The sequence below is a fragment of the Limulus polyphemus genome, unplaced genomic scaffold (genome assembly GCF_000517525.1).
Source record: "Limulus polyphemus unplaced genomic scaffold, Limulus_polyphemus-2.1.2 Scaffold2514, whole genome shotgun sequence".
Classification (NCBI taxonomy): domain Eukaryota; kingdom Metazoa; phylum Arthropoda; class Merostomata; order Xiphosura; family Limulidae; genus Limulus; species Limulus polyphemus.
In genome coordinates, this window is record NW_013668124.1 from 6,889 (window position 1) to 12,356 (window position 5,468).

At 30.8% G+C, this 5,468-nt stretch overlaps 1 long non-coding RNA gene across 1 annotated transcript in view; it reads right to left on the minus strand.

Moving 5' to 3' along the window:
- LOC111087710 overlaps positions 1–3,027 on the minus strand; it is a 7,661-nt gene extending 4,634 nt beyond the window's left edge. The window contains exons 1-2 of the long non-coding RNA XR_002612371.1: positions 2,883–3,027; positions 872–974 (exon numbers count right to left, since the gene is read on the minus strand). This is a non-coding gene — a long non-coding RNA (uncharacterized LOC111087710). The remainder of the gene's footprint in view (positions 1–871; positions 975–2,882) is intronic.
- Positions 3,028–5,468: the final 2,441 nt, after the last annotated feature.

The window sequence follows — 5,468 nt, forward strand, 5'->3', positions numbered from 1 at the left end:
CCAAATAGGCGGGCATGGTGTGATATGGATGAAATTATAGTTCGATACCAGACAGGCGGCCATGACGTAATAGTACCACAAAGTAGAGAACGTGTTTCTAGGCCGCCATGACAGGCGGCCATGACACAATGACTGACACGATACGTGGCTAAAAAGGCAATATCTTAGTTTAAATTTACTGTATAAATATATATATCAGGTGTTTAAAATTTTTCAGTGATATGTTTAGAATAAAAAATTCTGGACACAGTATTTCCTTTTTAATAATTTATTTATTTTCTCAAAATAAAGATTTTGCAATCTGATCTACATAAAAAGATACATCTATTAAGGACGTATTTACATGATATTTATTGTGTCAATTAATTACTACTATTTTAATGACAGTATTTTAACAACTCAGAACGTATCGCTAGATCACCATGACAGGACGTCAAGAGAGTCGTTCCACGAAACAGAGAACATATTGCTTGGCCGCCATGACAGGCGGTCATAGACAATGACAGAGATGATTTGTGTCTCATCATGTTTATTTTTAATAGGTTTAAATTAAATCGCCCTAAAGAGGGTGATATCATACAATAATTAAAACTTGTAGTTTTATTAATTTGACTTTATACAACAAAATATTACATTTTACATCGTAAATAAAACGTTTATTATGCAATAATTACAACTTACGCTTCCTATTACATATGGTACTTTATAGTTTTATCTTACACCAGTTTTACAAGAGTGGACTTCATCATATGAACAATATCATAAACATTATTGAACGTAAAATGCTATCATTTATTTGAATGAGATCACAACTTACATTTTATTACATATTAAATATAATTAATGACTAGTATAGAATAACAACACTTACCATAAATCTTTGAGGACCACATTAGTGATGTAACGTGTTCGAAACAAACTTTCAAGCAGAATATACAAAGTATCTGTGTTCTTCCTAACTGGCGTCATTATCACTGAAAGTATACAATCACAAAACACACATACAAATTTCTACATGTTGTTTCTCCATTTTCGATTATAAAATTAACGAACCCCTATGATCTCGAAATGATGTCAAACAAGTTCTTCCCATGTATATAGACAGTTATTGTAAGAAGAAAGGCCTCAAAGACTAGATTTAATCACATGTAAAGTTTACTATTACTTAAAATACGTAACTTTATACAATTTTGAGACTAAGACGACACGCATACAATCTGGACACGGAGTTTTAAACATTACAAAGGTTACCTTGTGGTCACACACATACAGAGTGGACACTGATATCAAGAAAAGTAATTGTTAGGAGACTGTCACGTAATCGCACATACAGTGTGAGGCTGTGAGATATTTCAACTTACCAGTCAATGACAAGTTTTGACCTTTGTTCATTTGTCACGTTAAAAAGAACATTAAGTGTTCATTTCTACATTTTTTTCAAAACTTTATATACATTTAAACTTGGTTGTTTTTCAAATACACAAATGAGCATCACGGACATTTAACTTATAATTATTCGATTATTTCTCTTTATAGAAAGATCATAAGTTACAAATCAGTATTCTGTGATTATCTTATATAAAAGCATTCACCATTTTTCTTCATATTTGTTTATGACATTTCAGAAAATTAACCCATTGCTCTACTATATGTTCCTTCAAAAATTTAACCCGTTTATACTATTTTTGGGAATAATGAGCAACTCCTAATATATGATGCAAAACATTTTATTTTATGTATGGTTATAAAACAGTAAACATAAATAATGGTTTATATATATATATATATATATACCCAAATTGATTAGAAACAACTTTTCGAATATGTACGATAACAAATAGGTAATAGGTTAATTAACACATCTTTAAATGTTTTCGTCAAAATGATAAAACCTAAAAATATTCATAGCTTTATATATATATATATATAGTGTCTAAGTTGATTTTGTTCATGAGTAATGCTTGTAATGTTCTTCATTCAACAAAAATATACAATTAACTTTATACACATTAAAAAAGGTTTTGTTCAATATTTTAGCGATATGGAAATAAACACCCCATCTTTTCTCTGTCTCTGGTACTAAAATAAAACAAACGGAAGAGCTCGATTAAACTGTTTTGTAAAGCAAATCTGTTAACTTATTTTCCTGTATCTAAACAATAAAGGCCAACATCGATATACACACACACACACACACACACACGTTGTTTATCAAAGTAAAATTTGTCATTTTCCTCTATAAACACACAGACATTTAACATTAGTTAAATAACCTTTTGAAATCTGTCATAAAGTGTTGTAATCTCTTTATATATACATATAACTATATATGATTAATTTGATAGGATTCAATAAGCACCTTTTAACGATAGAATCTGTTAAAACTTTGTAGTTGCAAAATGCACTTGTTATTACAAAGTTATATATTTTTATTCCTGAAGTTATTTTTTTAATTCAAAATTAAGCGCCAAGTTTAACATTTCATTTTCAGATATTATTATTCAGATGTGACTACACTTGAATAATTAGACATTTTCACACACAAAGATAAGTAAGCATTTTTCTTCTGTAATAGAAAGAGTAAGTTGACATATAATTTTCCACATGTTGAGGTATGGCAAGTTTCTTCTGTTATACTGCACACAGAATTATTCACAAACATTTGTGATCTTATTCAAAATAATTATTTCATACAGTATTGTTAGATTTGTTATTAAAACTCCACGAATAGCGAATGCTTGGTTTTATGGTGTAACTGAGTGAGTAACGTAAGTGAGTCTGAACATCTTCAGATAAAAATCGGTATTACAATAACTATGCAAGCTGATCGAACAAAAAGTGAGTGATATATTTATAATCTCATTTATAAACAATTATATTACCTTTAGTGGATCAGTCAATTCTGTTTGAAGAAATCGTGTTTAAAAGGTAAACGTTTTTTGTTGTTCTTTTTGGCATTGCAAATAATCCAACATATCTTTAAAAACAACATTCAAGTTTATAATGAATAACGCAGTAGACTATGTACATCAACTAGTTTTGACACATAGTTGTAACAAAGAAGGAAAACAATACGCTAGGGAAAAAACTCTAAAGGGCCGTTTTTTTTTATCAGTAAACAGTTGCAAATACTTCTCGGATAATTTTAACTTACAGTCGTCACAAGTTATTTACTTAGAGCTACGCCTCGCTTAGCTAAAAATAGAGAAGGACTACTACCGAGACTGCGAGTCTGGTGTGTGTTTTCTTGCCGGAATTCGATAGAACTCGCTTGAAATCAGTTTATGTATTATTTTGTTTTAGCTGGTAAATTATAACAAGCGAAAAACTTCATGAAAAGCTAAAGTTTTACTGATGGAAAACTGCAATAAAACTAGATCACTTTATGGAAAGTTGTTGGGTTCGATCTGTTTTACAGAAAAATGCAAAAAAAACCAGCTGATTTTGAGAGTAGATAGAATATTGTTAATCTCATAAATGTTTTACATACAACAAAACATTGATAAAACATATCACTACTGCGCTGTTCACAAGGATCTCTCACATCGTGTGCAGAAGAAACGTACATGAAATGCTGAATATTTCCCGTGTTGCTTCTTTACACATTCAAACATGGATCGATGGGAATGTAGTCATGTCTCTCATAAAAGAAGCTTTATATGAAATGAAGCTTTTATCATTAGCTGAAATACATGATATATAATCATTGGCGAAGGAGGTTTGTGAAAATATTGTTATAGAAACAGTTTAATCCATGTTAAGAGACAACCGAGACATATAAATCTACTGATGTACACCATTTTAACGATATAAATGATTTCGGAAACATTGTGTTGTGGTATTATATGCGACCTATTAGACTTAATACTTTTTTTGCACTTGTAATTTTGATTTATTCAGGAGATGAAGTTTTCAACTTACCTCAATCTCTGCCTGACTATGGGTCAAAGTGCGTGTCATTTATGATTTTATGGTACATACAAGTGGCTAACAAGATGAGTTGAGGAAAAATTAAAATTCTGCATGTATTACTAAAATTTTGTTCAATACTATGTGAAAAATTGTACATAAAAGAGCGTATAGTTGTATAAGCCTAATTTTGTTCTTTACTGCATGTAGTAACAATACATAAGCATCAATTTGAACCTTCTAATCTCTGGTTTCCCGGTGGCTTACAACACTAAAATCAAAGTTCAGTTCGCCACGGTGGACAAAATGCACATAGCCCATTTTTTTCACTAAAACCAATTTTATTTTATTTCTTCAATTTGCTTGATAGTATCGTAATAAATGTAGTCGAGCTTATAATTATTTGTGAAAATGGATAGCAACGTATATTTTTTCATTTACAAAATATAATATCAATACGTTTCTATTTATTTTTGTCTGGGGGAATTTTATTAATTATTTTGTTTTTTCTTAAGGTGATGTCCTTATACGTTCATTCTATGTTTTAAGCTTATAAACAGTCGCTCCCGCTTTTAAAATGAAAGCTATTATGCTTTAAAAGAAGTGTTTATATCTGAAGTTTTGCCATATGATATGAACCAATAAAATTTGTCCATTATATTTATCATATTAACTGTTTATTGGAATTCAAAATCCCCCCCCCCAATGGCACAGCGGTATGTCTGCGGACTTACAACACTAGAAATCAGGTTTCGATACTCGCGTGGGGCGAGAGCACAGATAGCCCATTGTACAGCTATGCGTTTAACTACAAACAAACGAATTCAAAAATACGTGTTCTTACATACACTTCTTCCTGACCTGACTAGAAAAATGGTAAAAAAAGAAAATAAAACGAACAACCCGTAAACTTACAGGAAAGTTGAGCCATCTATCTACAAGCAACATTTATCAATCGTTATTGGTGAAGTATCCATCTTGCCGTTACTTTGACTAATATACCGCAACAGAAGATCATCAGTACTTTCTAAACCAGTTTCAAGAAAATGGGGAGCTAAAGGTTCTTGTCAAACACACTAACTATTTTTGTTTTTTATGGAATGGGTAAATCAACAAAAAATCAATGTATTTCCAGCCAAACCACTTTACATAATTCAGATTGACAAATGCAACTTTAAACAACAAAAGAAACGTTTAAAACGTTTCTTCTCAAATATATTTCCTGTTGTTGTTTTTTCAAGGGGTTCTGAAAAAGAACCACAAAGAAAAAACTTAACCCCCCCCCAAATACAGCAAATACAATATTCCAACAATATATTTCAATATTGAGTGAGAAACAACAATAACTATATCCTTCCATTATTATTGATTTATTAATATTCACGATAACCTGTTTATTAATATTGGTATAAAGTTCTGGCCAGGCACTTGTATATGAACTGGGTTTTGGAAAATGTTGAATGTATTTCTAGAAATGAATAAAAACCCTATAACCCGAGCGCTTTCGAAAGGTGGACCTTTCTTCTCCAGGGGCTTCCCAGTTTGCCCCTGAAGAAGAA